Source organism: Neomonachus schauinslandi, chromosome 10 (genome assembly GCF_002201575.2).
Source record: "Neomonachus schauinslandi chromosome 10, ASM220157v2, whole genome shotgun sequence".
In the NCBI taxonomy this organism is placed as follows: Eukaryota; Metazoa; Chordata; class Mammalia; order Carnivora; family Phocidae; genus Neomonachus; species Neomonachus schauinslandi.
Genome location: NC_058412.1, coordinates 58,470,506 through 58,486,501, shown reverse-complemented (window position 1 = coordinate 58,486,501; position 15,996 = coordinate 58,470,506). Strand labels below are relative to the sequence as shown.

General features: G+C 39.3%; 1 protein-coding gene across 1 annotated transcript in view; it reads left to right on the top strand.

Moving 5' to 3' along the window:
- The first annotated feature begins 1,496 nt into the window (after positions 1–1,496).
- The window catches only part of EHBP1 (EH domain binding protein 1), a 412,321-nt gene continuing 397,821 nt past the window's right edge, over positions 1,497–15,996 (top strand). Inside the window, exon 1 of the mRNA XM_044918742.1 lies at positions 1,497–1,803. The gene's annotated coding sequence lies outside the window, so the exon portion shown is untranslated. The remainder of the gene's footprint in view (positions 1,804–15,996) is intronic.

The following is a 15,996-nucleotide window of genomic DNA, read 5'->3' as shown; positions in this document are numbered from 1 at the left end:
AGATAAAGATGAAGTGCTAACCCGAGAGCAAGGAAGAGCAGGAGACACTGCCGTGGTTCAGCACAAATAAAGCCGGCTTGTCTCACGGTGGCAGCTGTATCGTCCTTCAGAGGCTCCAAAACAACAAGCCACACTTTTGCTCACTTTCTAACAAGCTTTGCTGAAAGCTGCTCTCAGGTCAAATGGAGAGTTGGGCAAATCTGATTACTTGTTAAAGGACCAAATTTTACTTTAGTCATTAAAGATAAGAGAATTAAAGAGATATATGGAGATCAAGAGGAAATTCTAAGGGCTCTCATCTTAAGATGAGAACGACAGATGATCACAGTGCTTTCCTAGAATTTTGGGGGTTTTTTTCCCTCTCTTTTAAAATACTTGTTATGTTTGCTTTCAAGGGGGTGCTTACCAAAAACAAGGCCCAATGGCTGGATGTTTGCTCCTGGAAACAGCTCCCCCAGGCTGTTCCTGCTGCCTAGAATTTCTTCTGTCTTTTCCCTGAGGTACTCTTGATTTTCTAGAGGCTCTAATTTTTTTCAACGGTGATTCCCTTGCAGGAGAAGCAGGGACCCCTGGTGGGGGGCGGGGGAGAGGTGATCTTAGGAGGGAGGAATGGAATAGAGATTGTGTTCATTTTCTAGTTGGGGCCATACATACTACATCTAACACACATTCTGAGGCAGGCTGAGGACCTTACATGGATATCCTACATCTATGCCTTGCAGCAGTTCACAGTCCAGGTCCTAAACATCTTTGCAGAAAAGAGTGTTTTCTGTTATGAGACATGCCTGATTAGATCCAAGTCAAACATGAATCAATGCAGAAAATGAGAGCTATAGAGTGTGCATGATATTCATGTCAGTGCAGCCCTCAGCTGACGTTGGGTTGCCTGAAATGACTTCATGGTGATTAGCACTGTCTGTAGTGAACACTAACTGTGCTAATGATGCCCCCTCTAAAACAAAGCCTGGTGTGGGAAGAGAAGGTTGTATTTTAATGGATCCCCAATTATGCCTGAGTCACTGTTACTGGAGGTAAGACTCATTCTTAGACTATTGATTCCACAGTCTACAGAAGTACCAAAAATACAATCTTGAAATCTGAAACAAGGTAAATATATTTATACTATATAATAAATCTAGTATATAAATACAAAAATAGTTTATACTTCAGGACTTCAGTAGGCCATCACTCAAGTTACATATCAAAAGGCTTTAGCTAGAGTTTCACCAGCTTCTTGCCTCTGCTTCATTTGCACAAACATAAAAGGAATGTGCTGGTCTTTTGGTTTTTATTTTAAAAACAGAAATTGGAGGAACTTGTTGAGAATATTTGATACGACCAAGCTCAAGAACAGTCAGAGAATTGTCTCCTTGGCAAAAGTTGGGGTTGGGATGGGCTTAGTCAGCGCCCTGGGCACTCAGCACTCTTCAGAGAGACCAGTACTCGAGGGGGGCTTGGTGGGAGGAGTGTACAACGTCATTAGTCCCTGGGTGTAAACAAAGAGCGCCTTCAATGGCTATTTTGTTTTCTGCTTCGTCAAAGAACAAGGATAAAGAGTATGCTACCCATGATTAATTCTGGAGAAAAAAATTCCATGCAACTAGAATTTTTTCCAAGATTTAAGACAAAACAGTGTTTTCAGCCCATATCAAAACCCTCTCAGGACAACTGATATTGTGCACTGTGGAGAGTGCTTAGGAGAATGTGCTATTTGTTCTCATCTTTTTCCAGGCTTTGTCCTCATGGCAAACTTCAAGGCCAACAAAAGACAAAGGCAGAGGCAAGGCTGCCGCTGGATAAATGGTGAGTGGGCAGCATGGGGTGGAGCACAGAAGGGATTGAGGGGTGAGAAGTGGGGGTTGGTCACCAATTATAAGCTGCAGGACTGAGTCAGTAATTTAACCTTATAGATCTCAGTTTCCCCATCTGTAAAAATGGGTGATAAGACTAGATCAGGGGTCCCAAACTTCTCTGTGAAGCCTTCTCTAATTGAGCAGGTTGTATTTCTACCTCCTTTTTGATACATCATTTTAAACTCCCTAACCATGACATTCTCTTAGACATAATTCTTATTTAATACATACAGATGTATATTTTATCAGCAACTGTAGACTTTCAGTCCTGGAATATGTAAATTGCAGATCACTCCTTTCATGGATAGCTAGGAAAAGAGAAATGGAAGTTGAAAGTAGAGAGGAACTAAAGCAGAGACAAAGATTTTTGAAATGAGGGGCGCCTGGGTGGCTCAGTCGGTTAGGCGTCTGCCTTCGGCTCAGGTCATGATCTTGAGGTCCCGGGATTGAGCCCCGCGTCGGGCTACCGGCTCAGCGGAGAGCCTGCTTCTCTCTCTCCCTCTGCTGCTCCCCCTGCTTGTGCTCTCTCTCTGTCTCTCTGTGTCAAATAAATAAATAAAAAATCTTTAAAAAAAAAAAAAAGATTTTTGAAATGAAAGATTGGGCAGGACCAAGGAAAACAAGCAGTAATAATCCAGGGCTTTGAAAGCACTTCTGTAGTTTCAGTGGGGAGAATAGGGGAGAAATGCATGTACCTGGCATGAAGTTAAAATGGGCAGATCCAGGACTGCAAAACTCTGGGTATTGCTGGGGGATCAGTTCTCAAAGGTTTTTCTCAAGCCTCCAACATTTCTTGAGAACCCAGATATTTTAGGAGGCAGAGACCAGGAGCTGGGAGTCAAACTTCCTCCTGGGTTTAGTTCCCCCCCAAAAGCAGAACCTGAATCAAGGATTTTAAGGCAAGCTGTTTGTTTAGATGTCATACAAGGTGTTAATGAACACATTACTGCTATGGTCACCTAGGACCCAATCCCTCTGGACACCTCTGGGACACTGTATGGCCCCCACCTTAGTCCTGCCACCTAAGAGGTGAGAACTGGTGCGTTTTTCTACCAACTCTCTTTTGCTCCTGGAGGTATTACATTTGCAGCACTTCTAGCCTGTCCCTGACCAAGTCTGCTTCTGCTACTGGGAGAAGCCCTCAGGCAGTCACGGATACTTGTTAGGAAGCCCTTGGTGTGTAAGGAATGGAGACCGGATATTAGTGTGTCTGATAGAAACCACCAAGTCATAAAATAAGACCTTGAACATTCAGAGGAGGACCAACCCCTGAAAGAATTCTTCTCACTATGGATATTTTTTAACAAGCCTACAAAATGATTTGTAAATATCTTAAAGAAACTACAGGAAAAATGTCCTGAAAGGTATCTTGCTAGTGAGTATGAAATGGCAAAGTTAAGATGTATAAAAGTCATATTTATTTTAGTACATGAGAACATAATTCTAATGGCTTTCAGAGGTTTATTCCAAGTATCATTTCCCCTAATGTGATTTCTGTCATAGGGATTTAAGTTCTTGAACCATAGGCCTTCTGCCTCAAAGTTCTTAAGAATGTGGTCTCCATAATTGAGGAACGACTTGTGTACAGCCTTTTTTATTTCATTTTTTATTTGTATATTCAATCCCATTAGAAACTAAATTCTTTACAGTAATGCAGCTCTCTGAACTTTTCTTTCTTTCTTTCTTTTTTTTTAAAGATTTATTTATTTATTTGAGAGAGTGAGAATGAGAGAGAGTACATGAGAGGGGGGAGGGTCAGAGGGAGAAGCAGGCTCCTCGCTGAGCAGGGAGCCCGATGCGGGACTCGATCCCGGGACTCCAGGATCATGACCTGAGCTGAAGGCATTTGCTTAACCAACTGAGCCACCCAGGCGCCCTCTCTGAACTTTTCATAGCACTGAGAACAACTTCTTAAACATAGTAGTTTTTCAGTAATCTTGATGCCTTTCTAAATTTTTTTAGTATTTGCACAGTTGTATTCCCAAAACCATTAGGGAAAGACATAAATTTGTTTGTTTGTTTTAGAGAGGGGGGAGGGGCCGAGGGAGAGAGAGAGAATCTTAAGCAGGCTCCATGCCCAGCATGGAGCCCAACGTGGGACTTGATCTCACAACCCTGAGATCATGACCTGAGCCAAAATCAAGAGTTGGACACTTAACTGACTGAGCCACCCAGGCGCCCCATAATGATATAAATATGTAAGGGAAAAATATGTTCTGATGACAAATGGTCAAAGACATGACCATTTCACATAAGAGGAAGAGGTTCACACAAAAAGAGTAAACATATGTGAAACATATCAAGCCCCTCTAATAACTTGAGTTGATGGAATCTGTCATTTGGTCTGGCCAGAGCCCTTCTGTTTAGCACCCTCCCTTGGGGTTAATGCTTTTCCTTCCCCTCCAGATAAATGACTCTGACTGGGACCACCAGTTACGTGGCCAAACTCCCTGGCCACAGTTGATGGCCTCAGGAGTGAGCAACTGACCCAAGCCAGGCCAATAAGACTCCTTTCCTGGGAATGTGGAATTGATAATGACACGCAGTCACTGTCAAAGGAAGCCTGGGAGCTCTCAGGGGCCAGGTTTCCTCCTGGGGGGGAGGGGGTAGCCAGGTTGAAAAATGAAACTCATGCACAGAGAAGAGCAGATGCCAGAGACAGAGGGAGGAAACAAGCATCCGGCTGTACCCTACCTTTCCTTCTTGTAAACGGTTGAGGTGTTTTACTTGAAACCAAGGGCTCCGTCTATTACAATAGAAAAATACAAACATAATAAATGTAAGGTAGGATCCTTGTAGCAAAAAAATAAGAACAACAATACACAAAGATGAAAATTTGGAAGCATCTGATGATTCTGTAAGCTAATGTTCTTTATCTGGAAAGCATCTTAAACATATCTGACATGAATCAAAGACTAAATCTTTAAAATTCACAACCCTGAGCTTCTAATTCCATGATTAATAGAAATGATCAAATACTTTGTCCAAATTATAGTAATTTGGGTAGATGAAAACAAGGAAATCAGCATTTGCTGAATTTTAGAATGCAACAAACAGTATGCCAAGAAATGTATATAATTAATAACTACCATTATTTAGGGGCGCCTGACTGGCTTGGTCAGTAGAGCGTGCGACTCTTGATCTCGGGGTTGTGGGTTCAAGCTCCACATTGGGTGTAGAGATTACTTAAAAATAAAATCTTAAAAAAAAAATCCCCTACCATTATTGAACATTTATGATGGGTGAAGCATAGTCCTAACGGTTTACATGTATCTTTATCTCATATAATTCTCCCATTAATCATGTGAGATGAGTACGACTTTATTCCTACTTTTTAGATGAAGAAACTATGTCTCAGAGAGGTTAAGTAATTTGCTCAAGTTCTTGCAGAAGGTGAGTGGCAGAGCCAGGATTCAAGCACAAAGCACAGTCGGGCTGCCAGCACCCACACCCTTAGCCATACATTATATATTACCTTGTTTCACTCTAGAAAATGTATCACAGACCGAGGAGGTAATTCAAAGGAAAGAAAAGGCATATGGATGGATTTGTGTAGCGATACTCATTAGTACATCTACAAACTAGAAACGGTCTCGCCATCCAACACATATCTATAGGGAAATAAGAACACAGCAAGTCAAATGTGATACATTGATACAATAAAACATTATATTGCTGGTAGGAATGATAAATATGAGAAACGTAGACAATGGGTTGAAGACTACAGAAAGCAATAGCAGATGAGAAAAAAATGTTTAATTCAGAATGATTGGTTTCTAACAATTTGCACAATTATTTTTATGCAAGCAATAGAATGGGAAAAGTCTTCAAGGTTTATGAAAATATGGAGATTTGAGATTTTTTTAAAGAAAGTTCATGTTGCTTTCGTTACTTAGATATTCCTATTTAACTTTCATTGTAAAGTTGATTAAATACCCAATTAAAAGCAAACTTATTAAAAATTCAAAGTAATATTAATGGAAGAAAATTAAAAAGAGAGGTTTATGAGATTAAAAAAGATTTTTTGTTAGGAAAGCCTCATTTGAAGAACATAATATAAAACATAAATTAATTAATTAAATCAATCAATCAATCAATCAATCAATCAATAAAAATGAGAAGGACTGCATAATGTACTAAGAAGAGAAAAAAGTATAAAATGAAGAAGTAAACTCACATCTGCTTGCTCGTCCCTGATCTGGTGCAATTCTACCTGCCCCTTAAAGTCTTGTTACAGTGCTGCTATCCTGAGGCCCCTCACCAGAAGCTTCCTCTAAGCAAACATGGTGCTTCATTTGTCTCTCTCTTACGGGCTTGCCCCATTTCCACCTTGTTTTAGAGCTGTGTAGTTAGCCCTCTTCTCAACCACAAGCTTTATAAAAGTAGGAACTATGTACCTTCAACATCTTTGTAGGCCCCAGTTGCCCCATGTTAGCCACAAACATGTGCTTGTTAGATGAATAAGTGTTCTTAGAAAGGGACAAAAGACTTGGAGGCATAGTTTGGAACAATAAGCAACTGTGGTTGGGGACATGAGAATGGTTGTCCTTAAGAACTCTTAAGTAACCAGATTGAGGAGGTGAGTGTTATAGTTGTGGTGAACTCCAGAAGACAGCAGAAGCATAAAGTGATTTTGATTTCATGAGGTCTGTGGCCAGTATATCTGGAGATGATCATAAACTTTGATTTATGATTCCAGTTGGCAGAGAACATTGAAAAGAGGAAAGTTGAAGAAAGAGTTAGTGGGAATAGAAGTTAGAGCAGAAATTTCAGAGGTGTTGTTCTAAAGAGTTCTTGTGGTCTTCACCTCATAAGGGCCAAGGCCCTTCTTTTTATGTTTATTAAAAAAACAACAACAAAACCTTTATTGTGATGAGCACCGGCTGATGTATGGAATTGCTGAGTCACTATATTGTACACCTGAAACTAATAGAACACTGTGCGTTAACTGCAATTTAAATAAAAACTTTTTTTTTTTTAAAGATTTTATTTATTTATTTGACAGAGAAAGACACAGTGAGAGAGGGAACACAAACGGGGAGTGGGAGAGAGAGAAGCAGACTCCCTGCCGAGCAGGGAGCCCGATGCAGGACTCGATCCAGGGACTCCAGGATCATGACCTGAGCCGAAGGCAGTCGCCTAACCAACTGAGCCACCCAGGCGCCCTAAATAAAAACTTTTTTAAAAGCCTTTAATCATAGTGAGTTCAGTAGAATGAGCAAAGTGGATCGGACATTCTTTCACACACACACACACGCACACACACACACACACAGAGTTTCCTTGTCATGCCAATGACACCATTGTGGGGGTTTTGTTTTGTTTCGTTTTGTTTTTTACCAAATAGGAGAAGACACACAGTGTCCAAGAATTCTTATTTGAGTTCCAAGAGGCCCAAGGATTTTAAACCTACTTCACCCTGACTGTGACTGTGAAGGCGAGGTAGTTCTGATTCAGATGGTATACAAAATATCTGCTGGTTCTTCCTTTCCTTTTTGTCTACAGGATGTACAGGAACACCTTGCAAATTGGAATTGTAAGCTCTCTGAGTTCAGGAACAAGGTCACAAATTATATACACAGTGTCTGAACAATCCAAGCTTAAATATTTACTAATATGATTTTATCTACTACCAGTCACAAAGACATACATTCTCCTAATACTCTTCTGTAAACAAATAATTCCTGTACCTTGCCCATTAAAAACATGGAGTTCTCTTTAAAAACTTTTCTCTTTGGGTAATTTCTGGCTTATTTTCTGTCTTCCCTCACTAGAATATAAGTCCATGAGAGCAGAAGTATTGTCTGTTTTGTTCAACTATGGTACCCTCCAGAGCCTACAACAGTTCCTGTTGCTCAGTAAGTACTGTGTGCTGAATAAGTGAGTGAATGAATGGTTGAATGACCAAGCATTGTTCTGGTTGTGGCTTTAAAGACTTTTGTAAATATTAACTTGAATATCTTACATGAACACACATGTGTGGCTCTTCAGTGGCCTTCCCTCCCCTACCATTCTTCCCCACCAACTGATCAGATAAACTAAGTAATAGTTGGCCAGCTATGCATTAGGATCCATCTGGCTCTCGCTGAGTATAAAATGAAAATGCTTTGCTTTTACAAAAACTTATGTGGGGAACTTACATTTCAAAAAATATGTTTGTAATACTGAAGTGTATTTTGTTTTATTAAATCCAGATTGCTGGGTGGAGTCCCTTAGCTAAAAGTCACTCTCAAGCAAAATGAATTGCTTGTTATTCTCACAAAGAATTTACAGGAAGCAATTTGTAAAGGTTGCCATCAGGCTGAAGTCATTGTTGGCACAAGGAATCAAATGTGTCATCAACCTCGGAGCAATAGTTTAACCTGGGTCTGCTCAGAGAAATCTCCATAATGCAAGGAAAGTTGAATTCTACTGCCTCAGATGACAATCACTTTTGATATTATTCCAATTCGATCATGAAGTTAAAAATATTTGACATAAAAGTTTCTCTCATCCTGCCACTATGTAGAAATACCGATTTTAAATGTGCTAAACACTGGTCCTGCCATTACCAGTTATTTCACAAATAGTTTTTTAAAAATCTGCTCTTCTTTCCTCATTGTACTCAGGAAGTTGCTATAGGGAAGCTAGGAAATGAATGGCTTGCCAACTTATTTGGCCCAGTCCATCAAGTAACCTGTCTGCTGGTCAGGTGATAATAGCAAAAAAAATTTCTACTCATCTTGAAGGACTGACTATCCTCCAATCTAGGTGACAGATGGGCAATTGTTCTGGATAAGCCTATGGGGGCCTCATTACAGCAGAGAAACCCTGGATCCAGACATGCTGTGAAGATGGACAGTTCGGTGCTCCTAATTCCTGTCAATGTGTTTATTTTCATCACTCTGGGAAAACAGGGCTAAAAAGATGGAAACACATAGATTCACAACATTAGCAAATATTAGACTAGTTCCCTATGTTTCCAACACTAGTTTCCAAAGACAAAGAGGAAAGCAAGATCTTGACAAAACCACACTGATCATTTTTTAGCCTTATCCAAATGATGCTCAACTCATTTACTGATTCAGCAAAAAGGTATTGAATGCTGTGAGCCATCAGCACCAAGTAGACAGAAAATAATGCAGAACACCTACTGCATTACTCCCTTACCACTGAACGACTTTGAATGAGTGTTTCCTTCACTACACACTGGGAACAATCATCTGCGGATGTTAAAATCCCTCTGACTGTCTCACATGGAAAATGCAGCAACCATCAAGTCTGAGTGCTTAAGGAGGCTTCACTCCATTGAATAGTTATCCTAGAAAAAGACTGACAAGAAGTATGTGGTCCTCTCTTTCTTCTCTCCAAACACAATCGCCCTTTGTTTAGCAGCTCAGTCTGCTGTTTGTAAGTCCTGTCATTCAGCACCCTGGTCTCTCGGCCTCCCAAGTTGAACAAGATTTCTTGATTGAGTGAAGCCATTCATTTGCTGATTGTCCCAGACCAGTGTGGCCTGCTGGCTGCTATCACCCTCCAACAGCTAATGCATATAGTATGACATGATTTGGCCTGAGAGCACTCCACAGCCCACCTGTTGTCCCCATCTCTTGTCCATTCCACAGCTGATTAGGCAGCCTCCTGTCCAGGGTTCTTATGCATCTGGGCCAAAGAAATTAATTTGCGCTCATCATTCCTAGTTGCAGCTGGCTAATTGGACTCTAGGGTCACTTCCTTGTCTTATAGAATTAATCAACGTCTACTTAGTTAATTATTGCAATATTTGTTCAACAAATATCTATTGAACGTTTACTATGTGCCCGGCACTATGCAAGGTGCAGAAGATACAATAGGCCATGCAAGTTCCAGTAACCTAAAAATTTAACGTAATTCTTTAATTTCTACCTAGTTTTCCTATTTTTAAGTTGAATAAATGTTTTTAAAATTAGGTATGAAACCATGATCCCTCCCCTTGTAATTTTTTTTATTGCTTCAAAGTCAAAGAAAATGATCATATCTCTTGAGATTTGATCAACTTTCGCTCACTCTTATTTATTTGCTTATTTATGTGTTTAAAGGTAGTTACTTAAAACGTCTGGAATATATTTGGGGGCTGTTATGAAATATTTGATCTAAAATAATTTAATTCAAATTTCTAATGAATGATTTCCACAAATGTGTATTTATTTATTTTTTTTTTATTTTTTATTTTTTATTTATTTATTTGACAGAGAAAGACACAGCGAGAGAGGGAACACAAGCAGGGGGGGTGGGAGAGGGAGAAGCAGACTCCCTGCCCAGCAGGGAGCCCGATGCGGGACTCGATCCAGGGACTCCAGGATCATGACCTGAGCCGAAGGCAGTTGCTTAACCAACTGAGCCACCCAGGCGCCCCTCACAAATGTGTATTTAAAAATAATCTCTATTGTTTTGTATTGCACTTGGTCATTTCTTTTTTTTTTTTTTTTTTTAAGATTTTATTTATTTGACAAAGAGAGACACAGCAAGAGAGGAAACACAAGCAGGGGGAGTGGGAGAGGGAGAAGCAGGCTTCCCGCGGAGCAGGAAGCCCGACGCGGGGCTTGATCCCAGGACCCTGGGATCATGACATGAGCAGACGCTTAATGACTGAGCCACCCAGGAGCCCCATCACTTGGTCATTTCTTAATCCTTATATACAACTGGGCTTATTTCTGAGGCTTCTCTTCTGTTTCACTGACTTATATTTCTGTTTCATTTGCTCTTTCTCATTTTTAGAATATTTTTCTTATCCTCGCCTCTTTACTGAATATTATAACATTCTTTAAATTTAAAGAGAAGTCCATTTTTATTTTGATTAGGATTGCACTAGATTTAAAAATAACAGTAAGAATTGATATCTTTACAGTATTTTTTTCTTTCTAGATGTTACTGCCCAATAAGTTTTATTATTTTAATAAACACTTCCTATTAAGTCTATTTCTCTTTATATTTTATTGCTATTGTAAATTGGATCTCTTTTTTAAATTAAGCTTTTCTAGTTTGTAATTATTGGTATTCAAGAATCTTAATGGCTTTTTTATATTTTATGTTTTATCTGGCCATTTACTATTCTTTTTTTTTTTTTTTTTAATTTATTTGCGAAAGAGAGAATGAGAGACAGAGAGCATGAGAGGGAGGAGGGTCAGAGGGAGGAGCAGACTCCCTGCCGAGCAGGGAGCCCGATGCGGGACTCGATCCCGGGACTCCAGGATCATGACCTGAGCCGAAGGCAGTCGCTTAACCAACTGAGCCACCCAGGCGCCCAGCCATTTACTATTCTATTAAGCCTAAAAATTCTAGCAGATTCCTTGGGCATTTTGTTAGATACATAATCAATTGTCTTCGAATAGTGCTGTTTTTGTTTCTTCCACTATTTCTCTCTTTTAGTTTTGTTTCATCTCACTCCTTACACTGGCCTGAACTCCCAAAACAATATTAAGTCAAAATGATGATAGAGGGCATGTCTCTAGTAAGATCATCTTAAATACTCTCTTCATGCCTTAACCTAGTCAACAAAACTGAGTGGGGCAACAGCGATGACAGAAAGGTGGGATCTAATAGTGCTGTATGAAAAACTTGGCCTTTCATAAATTTAATAAATGTGACTAACTTATGCTTCTTGGTCTCTTGGCTGAGATCTAGTAATTATGATATTATGGTTCTATTAGTAAAATTTAATCAGGAACTGGAAAAAAGATGTTTGTCATAAGTTGAAGCTTTATTCTAATTCAGGTTGACATTGCTATACCTATCACAAAATTATAGTTTGAATGTCAGATTTCTTCCAAAAATCATATTTCATGCTGATTTAAAAGGCTATGTAGCTACTAAGGAATAAATTATGATTTTGAATAGCAATATCAAAAATATTCATTCTTCCAATGTGCTGTGCTTCTAGAAAAAGCTACTAGAAGTCAAAATTATATGAGATAAGCTGAGTTTTCCCATAGAAATAATAGTATAATGAATTCAGAATTGAATTCATAACATAAGTGTCAAATATCCAAATTTTCCTAGCAATGGCTACAAGCACCATGTTAAATAAAATGTAAATGTTACAAAGTTTGTTAAGCTTATCTATAAACTATTTATTTATTGACTAGGGCAACACAGTTATCTATCATGTGACTTCATATTTCCTAGAGCATCCTCATATTCTGCATACATTTCTCATTTTGGGGGGTCATTTCTTCCTATTTTAAATGAAGTAAATTAAAGGTGAAGGAACGCATTTACCAAGGTCATAAATTGCAGAAGGGCTTTGGAGTGTTGGTTTAGAGTTTGGACGGAGGTTTTGGAGTAAGACATATTTGGGTACAAAGCCTGGTTCTACCTATTATTCATTTAAAAATATTTAGTGAGTTCTAGGGGCCCCTGGGTGGCTCAGTCGTTAAGCGTCTGCCTTCGGCTCAGGTCATGATCCCGGGGTCCTGGGATTGAGCCCCGCATTGGGCTCCCTGCTCGGCAGGAAGCCTGCTTCTCCCTCTCCCACTCCCCCTGCTTATGTTCTCTCTCTGTCAAAAAAAAAAAAAAAAAAAAGAGTAAAAAAAAAATAAAAATATTTAGTGAGTTCTAGATCCTAGGGATACAACAGTAGACAAAACAGACAACATCCTCAATCTCACAGTGTTTACATTTTAGTACCACTTTCTGGCCATGACATTTAAAAAAAAAATTTTATTGAAATTCTAGTCAGTTAACTTACAGTGCAGTATTGGTTTCTGGAGTAGAATTCAGTGATTCATCACTTACATACAACACCCAGTGCTCATCATAACACGTGCCCTCCTTAATACCCATCACCCATCCAGCCCACCCCCACCCACCTCCCTGGCCATGACATTTTAAAAGTTTTTTTTTTAATATCTCTGGGCTTCAACTTCTTCATTTGTAAAGTGAGAATAAATTAAATTAGGTAATGTCTGTAAAGCACATATCAGAACTCAGTGATGGTAGCTGGGGGTTGTCTGGCTGGTCAGTCGGTAGAGCATGTGACTCTTGATCTTAGGGTCCTCAGTTCGAGCCCCACGTTTGGCACAGGGTTTACTTAAAAAAAAACAAAAAAACAAGGGTGCCTGGGTAGCACAGTCGGTTGAACATCCTATTCTTGGTTTCAGCTCAGGTAGTGATCTCCAGGTCATGAGATTAAGCCCCATATCGGGCTCCAAGCTCACATGGAGTCTGCCTGGGATTCTCTCTCTCCCTCTCCCCTCTCCCTCTGCCCCTCCTGCTCAAGCTCTCTCTCTCTTTCTCTGTCAAACAAATACATCTTTAAAAAAACAAAAAACCTGGGGTGCCTGGGTGGCACAGTCAGTTGAGCAACCAACTCTTGGTTTCTGCTTAGGTCATGATCTCAGGGTCCTGAGATCAAGCCCCCTGTCAGGCTCCACTCTTGGCAGGGAGTCTGCTTGAGACTCTCTCCCCTTCTCCCTCTGGGCCTCCCCTTGTGCTCTTTCTCTCTCTCTCTTAATAAGTAAATAAAATCTTTATAAAAAAACAAAAAACAGAAAACAAAAAAAATAAGTAATAGCTAGTTATTACATTTTAAAGAAAAACTTTTGAAAGAAAGCTTTTTAAAGAAACTTTTGAAAAAAATTGTAAGAAATACTCATTATAGAAAAGAGAATGTTTAAATCATTATCTAGAAAGAACTATTATATACTTTAATAGTTTAATATATACTTCCAGAATTTTTTCTATGCATATATGTGTGTGTATATATATATATATATATTTTAAGATTTTATTTATTTATTTGAGAGAGAGTGCACAAGCATGAGTGGGGGGGAGGGGCAGAGGGAGAGGGAGAAGCAGACTTCCTGCTGAGCGGGGCTCGATCCCTGGACCCTGAGATCATGACCTGAGCCAAAGGTAGATGCTCAACTGACTGAACCACCCAGGTGCCCCCGCCATTTTTTTAAAAGCGGGCTCCTTGCCCAGCGCAGAGCGCAATGCAGGGCTTGAACTCACAACCCTGAGATCAAGACCTGAGCTGAGATCAAGAGTCTGACGCTCAACCAACTGAGCCACCCAGGTGCCCCTATGCATATATTTTTAAAAAGAGAATCTATAGCATATACTTTGAGATCCATTTTGTCCAACTGCCCTTCAGAAAGGTTGAACCAGTGTATACTACCACCAGTTATATATGAGAGTGCCTGTCTCTCTTTGGGGAGGTTTTATATCAAAATCATATAGTTTTTAATGTAATCCTTTTCTACAAAATCAAATGTCCTTCCACCTATGGTCCAGTTCCAAATTTTGTTTTATAAAAATGAGTTTGTGGGGGAAAATATTTGCAAACCACGTATCTGCTAAAAGCCTTACATCTAATAAGTGTGTGTGTGTGTGTGTGTGTATTTAAACTCAAAACTCAACAGTAAAAAAAAAATCCAATTATAAAATGGATAAAAGACATGAAAGGATTTCACAGAAGAGGATGTAGGGATGGCAAATAATGACATGAAAAGATGTTCAACATTGTCATCCATTTGATATCACTACACAGCTATCAGAATGACTAAAATGATCACTCAAAGTGATCATACTACTGGTCAGGATGTAGAGAAACTGGATCTATCATATATTGCAGGTAGGAATTTAAAATGGTACAGCCACTCTGGAAAAGTTTGGCATTTTCTTACAAAACTAAACATACAATTCAGCAATCACACTCTTGGATGTGTATCTCTGAAAAATGAAAACTTAGGTTCACATCAAACCTGTATGAGGATGTTCATTGCAGCTTTATTCTGACTGGCAAAATACTGGAAACAGCCGAAATGCTCTTTTTGTGGGTGAATGATTGAACAAACTGTATGATATGCAATGGCATATTACTCAGCAATAGAAAGGAATAAACTATTGGTACATGAAAACAGCCTGAATGGACCTCAAGGGCATTAGGCTGAGTGAAAAAACTCAATCTCAAAAGGCTAAATGCGGTAAGATTCTATTTATATTATGTTTTTGAAATAACAGATTCAAAAGAGATTAGTGGTAACCAGATGACACACACAGAAGGGATGGGGGGGGGCACTAACACCAAGTGTTAGCACCAGGCAATTATTCTGCTGAATTTGATATAACGGTGGTTACACAGATCTATACATGACATTAAATTGTATAAAACTACACCCTCACACACACACAAATGAATGCAGGTTACAAAAATGGCAGCAACTGAGTAACATACACCTGTGATTGGTACATCAGCAGGAATGTACCAGTGTCAGTTTCCTGGTTTGGGTGTTCTACTACAGCTATAGAAGAGATCACCATGAAGGGTACATGGGACTCTTTATACTACAGTTGCAACTTCCTAGGAATCTATAATTATTTCAAAATAAAAACTTTTTAAAAATGAATTGTAATTATTACTATGGCTCTGACTTTTTTCCATTTATCAGCTATTTTAAGGGATATTAAAGAATTAGATTTGTCAGGCACAGATAAGAGAGTGATGCTATTTTGAAAGCAATCTGACCCAAAAGGAGTATTAGCTTTTAATATAGCCATCTTGGAAGCTTGACTACTTATGCATGTTTTGGGCCATTGCAGATCAAATATTTTAGAAATCCTCTTTCGTAATTACCTGCAGAGATCACCAGCCATTGGCAAATATGAAACCTATTATTTTATGACATTCTCTTAAACTATTATATTTTCTTCCATCTCCCTTTACTTCATCTTAGTTCTACATGTTCTCCAGATAAAGATGAGCTTATCTGGCACATATGGGACACCTGTAAGACAAACGAAAAGAGGGTCCATCAGTTTATTCTTTCTTTTGTTTCAGTCTCTGGATATTTGTGCTTTTAACTTGTTAAAATTTTCCCATGTGATGGAGCATGTGAATTTTCTTTGTCTCAATGCCTTTCCTTGTCACCAAAGTTGGGATATTTGAAAGAACTTGAAGCAATATTTAGTTCTTTTAATTTTTTAAAAAGATTTTATTTATTTAATTTAGAGAGAGCACACATGTGGGAGGAGGGACAGGGTGGGAGGGTCAGAGGGGGAGGGAGAGGGGCAAGTAGACTCCAAGCTGAGTGTAGAGTCCTGTGCGTAGCTCAATCTCATGACCCCGGGATCATGACCTGAGCCAAAATCAAGAGTCCTACGCTCAGCCAACTGAGCCACCCAG